Genomic DNA, 18,170 nt, shown 5'->3' on the forward strand with positions numbered 1-18,170 from the left:
GACTTGGAACTCATCATAGGGCTGCAGATCTACTCACCACATTGCAGACTCCATCAGGAAGCCCATTCATAAACCACTTTGGATGCCTTGCCTGCAGACTCCTCCATCTGGCCCATAGGCATCCCCAGTGTTCCACATACCTCACCCACACTCATATGGCCAGCTCTCTGCATATGCCTGCATGGACTGTGAGTATGAGCCTTTGCAGATGGCTTGAAAGCACACACAGAAAGCCAACACAGCTCTGCAGCATTGGGAGAAGGCACGCAAACTTGAGCACTTGGCAGCACTTCTCCACGGAAAACAAAAGAGAGGCTCTCAGCATTCAACCTGGCTTTGCAGGATCAAGAGAAGGCATACAATCTTAAGAATAACGCAAGGGGGCTTCCCTGGTGGCACAGTGGTTGAGAGTCTGCCTGCCGATGCAGGGGACACGGGTTCGTACCCCGGTCCAGGAGGATCCCACATGCCGCGGAGCGGCTGGGCCCGTGAGCCATGGCCACTGGGCCTGTGCGTCCGGAGCCTGTGCTCCGCAACGGGAGAGGCCACGGCAGTGACAGGCCCGTGTACCGCAAAAATAAATAAATAAATAAATAAAAAATAACGCAAGAGGGAGGAATAGGTGTGGAGTGGGTACATCCCATCCACAGAAAAGTTCTGAAAAAGCCTCAGAATCCCTGGTTGGGCTGACTTGTGAAGGTATTTCTCTCCTGAAGCCAGTGAGTAAAAACTGGAGGAGGTGATTCTTTCTTCAAATTCGAAGACAGCAATGCAAGACTTCAAGGAACACACACACAAAAAAATAAAGAAAATGTGGTACCATCAAAGGAATAGAATAATTTTCTAGTAATCATCCACAAATAAATTGGAGATCTATGAATTTTCTGATCAAGAATTCAAAACAACTGGTTTAAGGAAGCTCAATCAGCTATAAGAAAACACTGACCGTTCAATGAAATCAGGTAAACAATAATGAATAAAATGGGAATTTCAACAAAGAGAAATCATATAAAAGAACCAAACAGAAATTCTGGACCTGAAGAATACAGTGAAAGAAATTAAATATAGGCAATTGTGAGTGTCAACACCAGACCTGATCAAGCAGAAGAAAGAATCTCTGAACTTAAAGACAAGTCATTTGAAATAATCCATTCAGAGAAGAAAAAGAAGAATCAAAAGTAATGAAAAAGAGACTATGAAATTTATGGGATACCATCAAGAGATCTGATGTATGAATAATGGGGGTCCTGTAAAGAAAAGAGAGAAAAAGTGGCAGAAAGATTATTTAAAGAAGTAATGGCTGAGAAGTTCCCAAATCTGGGGAGAGAATTGGACATGAAGATACATGACACTCAAAAAGCCCTAAACAGGTTCAACTTAAAAGGTTTATACTGAGACACATTATAACACACATTATTATTTTAAATTTTATTTTATTCAAGTATAGTTGATTACAATGTTATATTAATTTCTACAGAAAATGATTCAGATATATATATATATATATATATATTCTTTTTCATGAGCTTTTCCATTATGGTTTGTGACAGGATATTGAATATAGTTCTCTGTGCTATACAGTTGGACCTTGTTGTTTATCTATTCTCTGTATAATAGTTTGCAGCTGCTAATCCCAAACCCCTGATCCATCCCTCTCCCACCTCCCTCTCCCCCTTGGCAACTACAAGTCTGTTCTCTATGTCTGTGAGTCTGTTTCATAGATAAGTTCATTTGTGTCATACTTTAGATTCCACATATAAGTGATATCATATGGTATTAGTCTTTCTCCTTCTGACTTACTTCACTTAGTATGATAATCTCTAAGCCCATCCATGTTGCTACAAATGGCATTATTTCATTCTATTTTATGTCTGAGTAGTATTCTATTGTATATATGTATGACATCTTCTTTATCCATTCATCTCTTGATGGACACTTAGATTTTTTTCATGTCTTGACTGTTGTGAATAGTGCTGCTCTGAACATAGGGGCACATGTTCTTTTTGAACTATAGTTTTGTACAGATATATGCCCAGGAGTGGAATTGCTGGATAGTATGGCAACTATATTTTTAGTTTTTTGAGGAACCTCCATACTGTTTTCCACAGTGGCTGCACTAATTTACATTCCCACAAACAGTGTAGGAGGATTCTCTGTTCTTCGTACTCTCTCCAGCATTTGTTTCTTGTCTACTTTTCAATGATGGTCATTCTGACCAGTGTGATGTGGTACCTCATTGTAGTTTTGGTTTCCATTTCTCTAATAATTAGCGATGTTGAGCATCTTTTCATGTGCTCGTTGACCATCTGTATGTCTTCTTTGGAGAAATATCTGTTTAGGTCTTCTGCCCATTTTTGATTGGGTTGTTTTCTGTTGAATTATATGAGCTGTTTTCATATTTTAGAAATTAAGTCCTTGTCGGTTGCATCATTTGCAAATATTTTCTCCCAGTCCATAGGTTGTCTTTTTATTTTGTTTCTGGTTTCTTTTGCTGTACAAAAACTTGTAAGTTTGATTAGGTCCTATTTGTTTGTTTTTGCTTTTATTTCTACTGTCTAGGGAGACGGACCTAAGAAAACATTGGTACGATTTATGTCAGAAAATGTTTTGCCCATGCTCTCTTCTAGGAATTTTATGGTAACATGTCTTATATTTAAGTCTTTAAGCCATCTTGATTTTATTTTTGATACACAAAATATACTGAGAAAGTAGTCAAATCATGCCACTACAGAAAGTCATCAAATCACAAAAGAAGATAGCAAAAGAAGAACAAAGGAACTACAAAAAACTCAGAAAACAATAAGATGGTATTAGTAAGTCCTTACCTATAAATAATTACTTTAAATGTATGATCACTGAAATATTATTTAAAATAGCCAAATATGGAAACAACCTAAATGTCCACTGATAGATCAATGGATAAAGAAGTTCTTTTTGATTTAAGGTCATGGAGATATTTTCCTACACCCTCTACCCAATATCCCCAACCCCATCCTGGATGACTTTGAAATAAATCTGAGACCTATCATGAAATCCATAAATATTTTAGTATATATCTCCAAAAAAATAAGGAATCTTAAAAAAGATAAATCCACAATACCATTATCAAGCCTAAAAGGTAAAAATAACTCGTTAATATTATCAAGTAAAGCAGCAGCTTATTTCTCAGTAGAAATGATTAGGACTGAATGTGGTAATGGTGTTAAGAAAAGAACTAATGAGCTGTGGGAGTTCAGGGTAGGGGGGAGGGTAGTTTCCAGCATTAAAGAACAACTTACCCAGGGGAAAGGATTATGTTTAGGACATCTTACAACTGTTTGTTTTCAGCTTTTCTCGGAAAAGTAGTTCTGAAATAGTACACAGGGGGCAGTCCCTCTTCTACATTGAATACTTGTGGATATTGTATTCTTTCCCTTAGTAAGCAGGAAATAACAGAGAGAGGGATTGAGTTAACAGCAAGGAAGTTGTACATTTACAATTTAGACAAATTCTGAGCATTCAAAGCCAAATTCTAATAATTCCAATATGGAGCTTATCTTCATATTCATCTTCCCAGTTGAAAATATTCTCTTTCCCCTGGTTTAAAATCTTACCTCTAGCCATTGAGGGTGTCTTTAAGTTGCTTGCTTGAGACAAGGCTGTCTGTAATCATGTATTACCAAAATATACCAAACACTTTCCCATGCCTTCCAGTCTCTCTTTAGTGTTTCCGAAAGATTTATTCAGTTCAGGTCTAGCACTAAAATTTAATATCTAAAGATAGGTGAGAGGATGTTTTTCTTTATATAATTTTCACCTTTTAGGAAGTCAGAATGCATGAGGTTAGAAAGAAAAATTTTTAAAAAACAAATAAAAAACCTATTCCAGTAAATAATGATAGTATTGGATTTTAACCTATAGATAAAAAATTCATGAATCCATATTGATATAAATAATCAAGTAAGTAAATAAATGGGATAGAAGGGAGAGCTCCTCCTTGTAGCAGAATCCCAATAAATAAACATAAAAGGAATGATATAAATAGAAAATCACCTTTAGGTGATCACCATAATAATACTTTTTGCAAAGAAAACCATTGATAGATGTTAAAATTGTTGAGTGACATATAATGAAAAATAGAATATTTGCAGAGTCTCAAAGTATCTCACTGTATATTACTTAATTACAAAGGGAAAAAGAGTAACTTTACAGTGGGGAACCATGGCAGGATTCTGGTTAACCAAGGTTAGCATCATCAATAATAAAATATACTAGCATCATAAACTCTCAACATGATGTTCCTAGAAAGGACAAACAACATTTCTACGGTATTCTTATTCAAAATACATAACTTTAAAGAGAGATAGTTTTCAACATAGTGACCAATACATCTCAAAATTGTCAAGGTTATGAAAGACAAGGAAATACTGAGGAACTATCACAGATTGGAGGAGACCAAGGGCACATGACAGCTAAATGCAACATGAAATCCTGGATTGGATCCTGAAATAGCAAAAGGAGAGCAGTGAGAAAGCTGGGAAATCCGAATAAGGTCTGTATATTAAATGCATCATTGTGCCAATATTAGTTTTCTGGTTTTGATAATTGTATCATAGTTATGTAAGATATTAACATTGGGAAAAACTCAATGGGAAGTTTTTGTGCTATTTTTGCAACTTTTCTTTAAATCTAAAATTGTTTCAAAATAAAAAGTTAAATATTAAGGGGAAAAAAAACCCTCTTCCAACAGTACACACATATATCCTGGCTTGGGTGAATCCATTTACAAACATCTCACCCTTTGGATGGCTTGGCTGGGCTGGGCCACATTAGAACAGAGGAAATTTTTTTTTTAATTAACATCTTTATTGGAGTATAATTGCTTTACAGTGTTGTGTTAGTTTCTGCTGTATAACAAAGTAAATCAGCTATATGTATACATATATCTGCACATGCCCTCCCTCTTATGTCTCCCTCCCACCCTCCTTATCCCAGCCCTCTAGGTGGTCACAAAGCACCGAGCTGATCTCCCTGTGCCATGCAGCTGCTTCCCACTAGCTATCCATTTTACATTTCGTAGTGTATATGTGTCAATGCCACTCTCTCACTTCTTCCCAGCTTACCCTTCCCCCTCCCTGTGTCCTCAAGTCCATTCTCTACATCTGCATCTTTATTCCTGTCCTGCCCCTAGGTTCTTCAGAACCTTTTTTTTAGATTCTATACATATGTGTTAGCATATGGTATTTTTTTGCTCTTTCTTACCTCACTCTGTACGACAGACTCTAGGTCCATCCACCTCACTACAAATAACTCAATTTCATTTCTTTTTATGGCTGAGTAATATTCCATTGTATATATGTGCCACATCTTCTTTATCCCTTCATCTGTTGATGGACACTTAGGTTGCTTCCATGTCCTGGCTATTGTAAATAGTGCTGCGATGAACATTGTGGTACATGACTCTTTGAATTATGGTTTTCTCAGGGTATATGCCCAGTAGTGGGATTGCTGGGTCATATGGTAATTCTATTTTTAGTTTTTTGAGGAACCTCCATACTGTTCTCCATAGTGGCTGTATCAATTTACATTCCCACCAAGAGTGCAAGAGGGTTCCCTTTTCTCCACATCCTCTCCAGCATTTATTGTTTGTAGATTTTTTGATGATGGCCATACTGGCTGGTGTGAGGTGATACCTCATTGCAGTTTTGATTTGCATTTCTCTAATGATTAGTGATGTTGAGCATCCTTTCATGTGTTTGTTGGCAGTCTGTATATCTTCTTTGGAGAAATGTCTATTTAGATCTTCTGCCCATTTTGGGATTGGGTTGTTTGTTTTTTTGATATTGAACTGCATGAGCTGTGTATTTTGGAGATTAATCCTTTGTCAGTTGCTTCATCTGCAAATATTTTGTCCCATTCTGAGGGTTGTCTTTTCATCTTCTTTATGGTTTCCTTTGCTGTGCAAAACCTTTTAAGTTTCATTAGGTCCCATTTGTTTATTTTTGTTTTTATTTCCATTTCTCTAGGAAGTGGGTCAAAAAATATCTTGCTGTGATTTATGTCATAGAGTAGAACAGAGGAAATTTGCTCTGCAGAGCAAGGCATTTTCTTGGAGATCTCTAACTCACTAAGTGCTGTGAGGCCCTCAGAACAAGCAACAGAATAGTAAATGTTGGGAAATATTTCTTTTATGCTCCACACAGGGTTTAGAGCACCTCTGGGAGTAGTTTTTGTTTTTTCTCAAATAGTTGGAGACATAAGCAGCCATTCTTAGACATGACTGTGGACTAGAGGCAGCCTTCTAGGCCATAGGCAGACTTCTCTTTCTGGTCCCTGACTTTTGTTTTCTTTTTTCTTTTTTTAAAATTTTTATTGGAGTACAGTTGATTTACAATGTTGTGTTAGTTTCAGGTATACAGCAGAGTGAATCATTTATACATATACATATGTCCACTCTTTTTCTTCTTTTTAAGATTCCTTCCCCGTATAGGCCATTACAGAGTATTGAGTAGAGTTCTCTGTGCTATACAGCAGCTTCTTATTAGTTATGTCTTAACCTTGAGCATCTTGATCATCCCTTGCTCTTCCCTCCATCCTACTCTTAATTCACTCCCTAGACACTAACCTCTGAAGTAAAAGTAAAGCAAGCACAAGTCAGAAAAAAATCTCATAAAACACGCACACATGAGTGTACGCATGTGTGTCTGTAGTTTAGGCAGTTCTAATGCCATCAATATCCAAACTTCTACTTCTCCGTCCACAGGGGAGCAGCAAAACTGCAGTCATGTAAGTTTGTACCTGCTGCTGTTAGTGTCTCCCTTTCTGCCCCTTTTCTCTTTAAATGGCATACCACTCATCTGCCATTTCCATTTTACACAACTAGCTCTTCCCTGCTTTGCTTTCACATCCATTGCTAAAGAAGAAAGAGATCCAATAGCTTAATTATATTGACAGAATATCTGTCACACTAATATAATGTTCCTTTCCTTTCATGGGCAGCCTGAATATTTTAAGGGCTTGGGAAATTACACTTCAGGCCAAAAATGATGCTAAGCCTTACACTGACCCCCATGAGCAGGAAATGCTCCTGGTCCCACCAATATCTTGCGGTAGGGGCAGGACTTTCAGGTCGACTGCGTTGGAATGAGACCTCTGACTTAGAAAGTTCATGAGGAAGTCTCCCAACAAAGCTCCGTGCCACCCTGAACCCTCACAGCCATGGTGGAGTCTGGGAGACAATTTGATCTGCCTCTGTGGACTGTCCAATCTAGATGTGTGAATCATCCAAAGAAAGCCCTATATACTCATCCCCAAGTGCTCTCAGCTTTGTTCACTAGTGCTGTCTCTGGGGATGGCATATGTGGAAACAATACCAGGAGATCCCCCTATCTTACTAATTGATAAAAAGAGATTTGAGAACAAAGACTGAGATTGCTATGACTACTGATTTTTTAATAGTTCAATCTTTATCATGCGTTTCTGACCTCCCTACTCTTCTTCCCCCTACCACTGCTGTTACAATAGTATGGTTAATCTACAGTCCTTATTAGAATTTCACCAGTTATCCCATTACTGTCCTTTTCCTATTCCAGAATCCAATCCAAGATCCACATTGGATGTAGTTATGTCTCCTTGGCCTCCTCCAATCTCCAAATACCTTTGGGTGCTTTCTCTCCTTCGACCCCAGCAAGATTGTAATTTACAAAGCTAAGTTTCATTGACTCTTAGCGCGGCACAGACCAGTGGAGTCTATACAACAAGCTGCCATGCTGCAGGTGAACATGGAGCTGTCATGCTGGACTGCTTTGCTTCTCACACATGTCCAGTTTGCCTAATAGGAGAGCTCTGAAATCAAGGAGGTCTGGGGACTTAGACCAACATTTCAAGCTATAAGCACAAGGTAGTTTTGAAGTCTCATGATTAATCTTTAAAGTTTTCAGGGATTTTATATTTTACTCAAAATTCTGCATATTTATTTTTAATTCAGAAAGAATTCTTCCTTAAATTTTATAACAAAATTAACATGCTAGGAAGTTGTACCATGTTTATTCCCTGACTTGAAATGTTCATTGTTAATCCCTGCATACTTCAGTCTGAGAAGCTCAAACAGTGTCATTTTACCATTTCAAAAGTATGACTGGATTACACAAGCCATCACAACTAAATGCTGGTGTCCAGCCACCACGTACAACACTGTCCCTATAGGCGAATGCCTTCCAAGTTGCAAACAACTGACTTACAAATTTTGGCTCACAATCTACTTATAAGTTGGGAACTGTTTGTCCTAATACGATATCCCCTTGCCACAGGGTATGTCATCACAACAAATCGTTCTTTTAATTTCTGGAAAACGCACCACTTCTTCAAGTTATATGTTGATTTTTTTTTTCCTCTACATATCAAATGGCCTTCAAGCAGAGTTTCCCAGTATGACTATCTAGTTGGGAAAACAGTCTGACAACAACAAAAAGAAGATACATGAAAGGGCAAGATTGAACAGATCTCATTTATAAGCAAGGGCCTTTGATTCTGTACTCTGTCCTTCAGCTTCAGAATTCAATGTTCCTACTCAATTTTCTGCTGTTCAAATGATGCAGTCATTTTGTTGCTTGGATATAGATGGTAGGCTCCAGCTCTGAAAGCAACAAAGTTGGTGAAAATCTCACAGGAAGCCAAGCTCTTCTTTGTCTTTTGTCAAGGCCCTTTGTAGTTTCAAAATGATCAAAAGCGAGTGCAGGTGAAAAGCAAACACTGCGGTGAGTGAAGCAAAGGGCAAGCCCTGGAAATTTTATTCTCCTTGTAAGACAGGTTTTACTGAACGGAGAGTTGGTGGGGGTGGGGGGGCGGTGTTGTACCCTTGAGGTCACTGGAGTTGAATTTTGAACTTCCCAGACCCATTTTAGAATTGGGTCAATGCTGTTATTGCTTCTTGGCTATGGGAAACTTCTGTCAGAGGGGATATCTTTTCTTCCCCTTAAATGATTTTTTCTTCTAATCCTGCTTCCCCTCCTTCAGGTATGCTTGAGGAGAGTGACATCATCTGTGTGGCAGTGCTTTCCGGGCTCCTTACAGATGGAGGTAATTGCAGATGGAAAACCTACCACAGGAGGAGACTACCGGTAACCATGAGAATTTAAAAGCTGGCATGTGTAGATCATGATGCTCTCTGAAAATCTGACTTCCTGAGTCACTTTCAGTTCTTTCAAGATGGAATGTTCTGTCTTTTCACTTATGATTTGGGATAATTAGATGCCTTAAGGGAGCCTTGAGACGTATTGTACTGAAAGAGCCTCTCTGTGTGCATGACTCATGCCAAAATAGAAGTAGATTAAACTTCATGTCACTGGCATCAAATTCCTAGCCTCTGAGAGTTTATCTTTTATATTAGGGGTCTGCAGGCTACAGCCCTCCAGCCAGATCTGGCCCATGGCCTTGTGCGTTTTTTTGTTGTTATTCGGCCTACCAGTTAAGAATTTTTTTTAATACTTTTAAATGGTTGCGGAAAAACAAAAGAAGAAAAATATTTTGTGACACATGAAACTTACTTGAGATTCAGATTTAAGTGTACATGAATATGATTTTATTGGAAACACACCCATGCCCATTCATTTATGTATGGCTTTCGGCTGCTTTCGTGTAACAGCTTCAGAGTTGAGTAGTTGCAATAGAAACCATGTGGCCTGCAAAACTTAAAATATTAACTATTTGGCCCCTTTTGGGAAAACTTTGTCAACCCTTGTTCCATATCCACTGAGAATTCGCTTTTGTCCAGTGATGTGCAGCAAGAAGGTGGGCATGTCTGGGGCAGTGGATGCACATAAGGGAGTGGGGGGCAGGCTGGGGAAGCATGAGGACCCTTAGAGGACACACTTGCCAGGCACCGGCTGTCTGTGGCTAAAGCTGCTCTTTGCTTTGCTCTAAAGAATTGTATGCATATTTTTAATAAAAGGAACAAAGATCCTAGTAAAAGTTGGATAAATTAGGATACAGAAAAGGAGAGGATAGCTGTCTCTGTACCATAGTCATGCATTTTTCTTTCTCTGACTCTTACTCTGTGCCTCACTATCTTTTGTGGTTCCTCTTGGAATGAGAATTGTAAGATGAGGGAGAGGAAGAGAGACAGAAAGAGAGAAAGAATTTTAGATGAAAGCAGAGGAACTCAGGTAATTGAGCAGAAGACAAAGGAGCCATCAAGGTGAGAACGGTAGAGATAAAGATTATGGAGTAGTGAGAAGGGCCTTGCAAAAAAGTTCTGAGGCATGGACGTGCCATCCTCTACTCCTGCTACAAATTAAGCTTTCGAAGAGGCCATAGAGACTTTATTAATTGACCGATTGACTGGGATAGAGATCAAGAAGATAAGGATGTAGAAAGAGGGTGGAAGTGAGACATGGCATCAAAAATTAATTTTGCTAGCTGTTTTGTGATAAAAAGCAGGTTTTTTTTAACTTGTCGCCATTGGACTCTAGATTCAAATAAAAGCTTGTACATGAGCCTACTATATAGATGAGATAAAGATGGACCAGCGGGGATTTAAGCTGGCCTGACCTCCAGCCACGCACACTCCTCTACCTCGATCAGGGATTTCACAGTGCGTGTGTGCGTGTGCTCTCTCTCTCCCAAGAATAATCACCACTTTCTCATTTGGGGGTGGGGGAGGTGTCATTCTGACGTTATGGGAGTCATTTTGAATCTAATTAACAGGAAGAGGGAGGACATAAACATGCGTTCGCCGTCTTTGTCCACACTGGACTTGTATAACTGCCATAAAGTGGTTTGCAGTTTGGTAATCACACAGATAAATTCACAGCTCACACATTTTTAAACTATGTTGTAATTCTCCCATGAAACCCAAAAACACTAAGGAAAGGGTTAGCTTATGATGCACATGAAGCAGACGTAGGTTTGTTTCATTTGGTGTCGGGCAACTTTTTAGGGCATCAGACACCTAGAAGAGGACCATTAATCCCTAATTTTAAAACAAGAGCATTAGCAGCACAGGGACTACCAAGCCCTGGGGTGAACAGGACTCTTTGTAACCTTAATCCATGGCAGATTTAGATTTATGAAGGCATTTGCCATTTGTGTTGAACAAGTCAGTGTGAACAATTAAGGATCAATTTGTTGACAAATGTGCCAACATAACAACTGGTCTTCCTTTTAAGAGTTTTCCATACTTTCTCATTCTGTGGCACACAGGTCAACTTGTTAGAAGACCAGAAGGCTTGGGGTTTTATGCACCCTCCTTGCCATTTACTTGTTCATACCACACAAACCAACCACGTTAGAAAACACACACAAATGTGCCAAGAACGCCTGCCTCTCTCTCCATCACATTTGTAGCCACCTTTTCCTAATGGAGCATGGAATTCCATAACCTCAGGGAACATCGGGACTACTTCAAAACACTCCCAAATGTTCTAGAAAATGGATTTGGACCTCGCTTATTATTTTGCCTTGAGAAATGCATTACCAACATTTGTGCTCAAAGAGGTTGTTCTACTACCCTGAAACATTGCCTTGGAAATAAATGTACAGTGAGGAACAGACAATTGAAGCCCTCTACCCCTCCAGCCTCACCTCTTCCCTGTGGTTAAAGGAAGCATTATACTTTCCATCAGCTCTACCCCAAAATCAACAGGAAGAAAAACATTAAGCACAGAATATGAATTATCTACTATTTACATAAAGAAGACTCCCCTAAGGATCCCATTAACATTTAATGTATTTCAAAAGATGACCACATGACTTCCGGGCAGGCAGATATCTAAATCAACAGATGTTCAAGTTAACATAGGGAATCACAGCCTCATGCTGAAAATAGGACCTCTATAATTCAGCTCCAGTGTGGGCTAAAATCATGGAGTCCACAGAAAGCTCTCCTAAATAATTCAGTCAGTATGATCATTAATGACTTGTAGGGCTTATGGTCTCTGAATAACAGTTCTTTGTGAAAGGCAGAAGTTGGAGGGAAATGTTATTACTCTTGCATAGGTTGTTAAACTTGAACAAAAATATAAGAAGTAATATCAGCATGAAATGACTGTTTTTCTTGTGCAGAAACTCTTATCAAAATCAAAAGCTTGCTTTGGAGCAGTAATAAATCTGCTTCTGATTTGCTCCGCCCGGAGTTTGAACAGTTATCAGATGATTATGCCTCAAATAGATTTTCAGGGCTCCATTTCCCTGTACCAAACAGCAAAGGGATATTTCATGCTCCACTACTTAACTGAGCATCCTGTTCCTATATGAAAGCTTAAGAAGGTCAGAGAAATTTAGAAAGATTAAATGTATTACGACTCTGGAAATAAATTGTTAGGGCAGAGAAATGCTTGAAAACCTCATGACTCTTTTGCAGTAATGTCTAGTTTAGAGGTTGTATGGGGTAGGAGAGTTGAGTGTTTGAGGAGGAAGAGTTGAATGTGGAGGAAGGAAGAAAGCCATAATGTACAGAGTTAAATGATGGTGGGTTATTACTTGACAGTAAGTTTGAAATGGTTCCAAAGAATAGTAAATGAAAAGGCTAATGTGGGAAAGGTTTGACATTATTAGTGAACACGATGACTGATGGGAGGCTTCCTCCAGGAGGACCTGGACAATACACTGGCTTTAAAAGCAGACCTGAGCGTTGCACAGATGAAGGGAGCTCAAGCTTAAAGAGATCTTTACAATTTTCAGTAATAGCTAGGCAGAAAGACTCATAATCCACAGGACAATGGTATTTTTGCAGCCTGTAGGAGGACAGCAACTCACAGTGCTGTAGCAAGGTAGAAAATGCAGAAAGAGGCTAAGCAAAGTGCAGAAGGCAGCAAATTCGAATTCAAAGTAATCACAACTCCAGTAGCTGTATGTTGCTCTCTGGTAACGTCTCCGATAGTCAACTGATAGTCAAGTTTTTATGGAATATAAACCATAGACCCACTACAGAGCAAGGTGCTGTGAGACAAAAGCCCAAGGGTTTAAGGTCTAGCTCAGAACACAGAGCCATTTAATGAACCAAAATGTATATAATAATATATCAGATTATGTGTATGTGATACTAATAACTTGAAGTTCAGAATAAATATAATAAAGTGTCAATTATTGCTATAGAGAGAAAATGGGCTGAGTTCACCAACGAAGGCTTTAAGAGAAGTAATTTAGGAAAGATTTCTCAAGAATGGATGCAGTGGTTCAGTACCCCCTCCTTTAATTTTGATTTTGAAACATAATGGTCTTCATTTCTGTTGCCCACATTGTAATAAAAGCCTGACCTAATGGTGTGACTCTAAGAATGGGAACTGCAGACAGAGTATAAGGATGTAAGCTTTGTGAGGCTGTGAGATAAATATTTCACTTGGATGCAATTTGCAAGTTTTATGCATATAGCTTTCCTGAGAGTGTGATTAAATTTAGAAAATCTAGAAGAGAGATGGAGAGGTCTATTCTCAGAGAACAAAAAATTCTAAAATTCTCTTTGTACAGAAAGAATACTGCAGCTTCTTAACCCCTGAATGTCATACATTTTGAATATGTATGACAAAAAGATTAAACATTAATAATGTGCAATGAAAATTAATTTTATGAATGTATTTATTACCTCAAATTCTAGTTTTCTTAGTTTAACTGGTCATATTTAATAAAAAGAAAAAATTTTAATGACGAAAAATGGAACCCCTGATGGTAGTTTGCAAAAGATGGAAAGGAGATTATGATGATAACTTTGGTAATGTTCTAGAAATTATTTTTAATAGACTTGATTTTTTTAAAGACTTTATTACCTTAGAACAGTTTTAAGTTCACACAAAATTGAGGAGAAGGTACAGAGATTTCCCATATGTCCTTGCCCCACACCTGCAGAGCCTCCCCACCATCAACATCCCCCACTGGAGCAGCACATTTGTTGCAACGGATGAACCTACATCAACACATCATAATTCCCCAAAGTCCATAGTTTACCTTAGGGTTGTCTTTTGGTGTTGCACATTCTATGGATTTGGACAAATGTATAATGACACATATCTATCATTATAGTACCATACAGAGTATTTTCCTGCCCTAAAAATCCTCCGTGCTTCACCTATTCACCCGCCTCTCCTCCAACCCCTGATAACCACTGATCTTTTTACTGCCTTCATTGTTTTCCCTTTTCTAGGATGTCCTATGGTTGGAATCATACAGTATATAGCCTTTTCAGATTGGCTTCTTTTACTTAATAATATGCGTTTAAGATTTTCCATGTCTTTTTAGTACTTAATAGCTCATTTTTTTCAGTAGACTGTGGTGAGTAATAAAATACTCTCACCAGGCAAAATCCTGCAAAACCCACTTCAGACAGAAAAAAAAAAAAAAAAAGATAGCCTTAATTACCAGAGCTCAGACACAGTCCAGTGTTAGCAATACAGAAAGGATCTACAGTTGAGTCAGTCAGAAGCATCAGCTTTCAATGCAGTAAAAAGAGTCAAATAACAAGTCAAACAAGCTGGCTGATCCCAAGTCCACAGGTGAGGTGACGGACAACATGAAAGGGGAGTGAAGGAACAGAAATGGCAGGCAGATCCCAGTACCCTCTCTCCTAGGAGACCTCACAACTTCTCTGTTGCTTTCATCACTACACCTTCAAGAGACGTTTTTCATAAGTTCTTCTGCTTTCATTCTGTCCACTGTTCAAATCTTATAATGCCACCTTATCTGTTCCTCTTGTACAATTATCCTGCAACAAAAGAATCACATTCAGGGCATTGGTGGCCAGAACAACTGGTAGAAGACTCCTGTTAAATTCAAGTCTTCCTTGTTCTCCTCTTGACTTTTACAGTAAATGTCCAAACAACTGTCAATACCTCCTATGTGGTTTCTAGAGGTCACGCATGGCTGAGTTGGATCTGCCTATAGGTTAACGTATCTGTTCTCTTAAGTCATGACTTCTACTTATATCTCTCAGAGACAAGGTTTTCCTGTCTCATGGCCACCATCTTACATAGATCACAACTTACATAGATCATCCATTAATAACAGGAACTATTTTCTTATTTAAAATTTCATGACAAACATCTAACTGCCCAGAACATAGTAAGTTCTAGATGCCAAATACATGTTTCTTGACTGATTGAATGACGTTTTCTTCAGTTACTTTAGCTTTAAAGAAATCAGTTTTCAATGGCTTTCTTCTCCAGCTCCATTAGCAGCCTTCACACTGAAATAATTAGCTATTGCCTTGGGTCTTGGGAAGGAGAAACAACTTCCAGACCCTGGGTATTAATTTAGGAGAATTCATATTAGATACAGAATTAGTGTCATGCTTGATTCAGCCTTTCATGTCTTGAAACATGCCTCAGGCCACATCTGAATGCACCGAAATGCAACAGGAATTCTAGAGCTGTGCTGAATCTTGGTCATGGCCATCAGCAGAGGAGAGCATATAAAGTACATAATGTCATGCTAGACACTGTGAGGGTGAACAGAGAAGGAAGAAAGCCACTACAGTTGTCCCTACCTTTTCCCCTAATATGTTCCCAATCCCTATTCACCCATCCACCTTAAATCATTTTAATTTGTACTATCACCCAATGCACACACATACATACACACTTTCCCCAGTTGCCCAACTATATACTAATCTATCTTGACTAAAGTGTGAAAAAAATTAATTTCTTCTAATTAAGTCAAACTAATGTGAAAGTTTTTAAAAGAAAACGTTATGGGAAAGAACTAAGAGAACACAAAACAAAACAAAGAGTGTAGAAACAGATGAATTTCACAGAAACATATGTATATGAGCCAAATTTAACTCAGTTCAGTACATTTAACAGGTTAGATTGGCTGGCCCCAATTTCCTTCACTTCATGAGGAGGGAATCCTTCCAACACCGACCATATTTGCACATCAATAGTAATTTCCATGACTAGGCCTCACTCAGTGATGCAGGCACCCCTGTCAATGCTCCCTCCAGAAGATGATTTGCAATGGCTGCATGTCCTCCCATCAAAAACAAAACAAAACAACAACAACAAAAAACACTGGAAACAAAACAAAAATAAAGTACACATTTTTGTAACTCCATTCACCACCAAACTTCTTGAAAAACAAAACTAAACTCATTGCCTTCCCTCCATTTGACCCCCTGCCAGTCATCTTTATCCCACTGCACTTTGCCTCCTGCCTCTAGCACTTCTCTAGAGCTGTTCCCAGAAGGTCTGAAGCAACCTCCTGATTGCCAAACCCAATTCCCAGTTCTCTAGACTTGTTGTTTGACCCTGTTGGCCAACTCTTCATTCTTGGACCTCTTTTCCCTCGGTTTCTGTAATCCTTCTGGTTAAAATCCTACCAGATAATGTTTGTGTTTGTTAGTTTCAAAATTGACTTGAAATGGCTGATAAATAATATGAGTTTCTATTACATGCTCTCTTTCTACCACTCTGGTCATTCTCTTTGTTTCTTTCTCTGTCTCTCTTTCCGTCTGTCTCTCTCCCTGGTAGTAACTTTGTGTTTACCTATTTCTTAGATGTAGTTATTTATTCTGCCTCTATCTGCATCAGTTCCCCACTTCTCCCACAAAATTTCTTCTACTTCTGTAGCTCCAACTGTCACTTAATGAGCAGAAGCCTTCTTAACTGACCTCATAAACCCTTTATTATTGCTCCTGTTTCCCACTGTCTGCTGTCTACTGCTACATTCCCTGATGGGCTTTACCATTGCCCTGGAGGGTTAAATGGAGAGGGCAGTCTACACACCCCTTCTGCAGCCACAGGTCTTTGCATTTTAAAAGTTTACTGACTCTTTAATGCATACTTTGAATTATACCACTTTGATCTCCTCAGTCAGTATTCATCAGTCCTTCCTATAAACCATCCTGACCCTGCATTACCCTTGTCTTTTAAGATCTCTCATAGTATGTCATGCAAATTACTAGATTATAAACTCTCTGAGGATGGAAATCAATCTTGAATACTTGTATTTGCTTAGTACAGTGCCTTGCATTAATTCATTCACAGGTTCACTTAGTTTTAACAAGGAGTATTCATTGATCACCTATTCATGCTAGACACATTTTGGGCATTGGAAGTACAGTGGTGGGTAAGACAGATACAGTCCCTACCCTCAAGAGACTAGTTCAAGAAAACAGCCATATAAAGGAAACAGGCTAATTGCAGAGAGTAGCAAGTACTATGAAGAAAAGAATGTAATGAGATAGAGACTGCTGGGGCTAACTTTATACATGAAATTCAGGAAGGCTTTCTGACATCTGAGCTGAGATCTAAGTAGAAACAAGCAAGACACACACACACACACACACACACACACACACACACACAAATCCTGAGAAATAACATTCCAGATAAAGGGAATAACAAGATTAGAACAGAGAGGTAAGGAGGAGGGAGATTGTGTAGGACTGTGTAGTACTTGAAAAGGATTTTGGATTTATTTTTAATTCAGTGGGAAAATATGAGGGTATTAATCAGAAAAGTGATGTGAATTCCAGTTTTAAAGTTCAGATTTATTTTTAATAAAATGGGAAAATATAGGAGGATACAAATCAGAGAAGTGATGTGATCTGAATTCCAGTTCTGGTTACTATGTGAGGAGCAAACTGAAGAGTGGACATAGGAGATTAGGTAAGAGGTGACACAGGAGCCCAGGTGAGGAACAATAGTGATTTGTATTAGTTTGGGACTTAGGAGATGGTGGAAATGGTTATATTTGTGATAGATTTTAGAGTTTGCTCTAACAGGATTTGAGTTAAACAAGATGGGGACTGAGAGAGTTATCACACAGTAGTTACTTAATAAAGGTTTGTTGATTGCCTCATGGCTGATGACTTCAGGTACTTCCAAGGTAAGTGATCTTCTAAGATCCTATAAGTATTGTTTAACAGTACAAAAAAAAAAAGTTAGCCAGAAATATATATATGATTCCTACCAAGGGAAGAAGTGGTATTTCAATTCCAGCCTAAGTCCAAATGCCACAACCCCTACCCCCATTCCCACCACATATTTCTATATTTCTCAGGAAAATAATTAAGCATTTTTAAGTGGATTTAAAGGAAATGTAGAATGAAATCTGTGAATATGTGTATGTAGAGTTATCTGCCTTTGTCTTTGGGCAGGTCTTTTTATGTTTCTAAGCACACAAAAGACCTCAGACTCTTTAAATGAATTGACAGTTTAACCTGAATCATTTAAAGGGTCACTTGAAGATGATAAGAAGAAACT

General features: G+C 38.5%; 1 protein-coding gene across 1 annotated transcript in view; it reads left to right on the forward strand.

The window, feature by feature from the left end:
- The first annotated feature begins 4,399 nt into the window (after positions 1–4,399).
- Positions 4,400–18,170, forward strand: part of GHR (growth hormone receptor) — a 316,755-nt gene continuing 302,984 nt past the window's right edge. Inside the window, exons 1-2 of the mRNA XM_060295740.1 lie at positions 4,400–4,531; positions 8,995–9,098. The gene's annotated coding sequence lies outside the window, so the exon portion shown is untranslated. The remainder of the gene's footprint in view (positions 4,532–8,994; positions 9,099–18,170) is intronic.

This window comes from Globicephala melas, chromosome 3 (assembly GCF_963455315.2).
Source record: "Globicephala melas chromosome 3, mGloMel1.2, whole genome shotgun sequence".
Lineage (NCBI taxonomy): Eukaryota > Metazoa > Chordata > Mammalia > Artiodactyla > Delphinidae > Globicephala > Globicephala melas.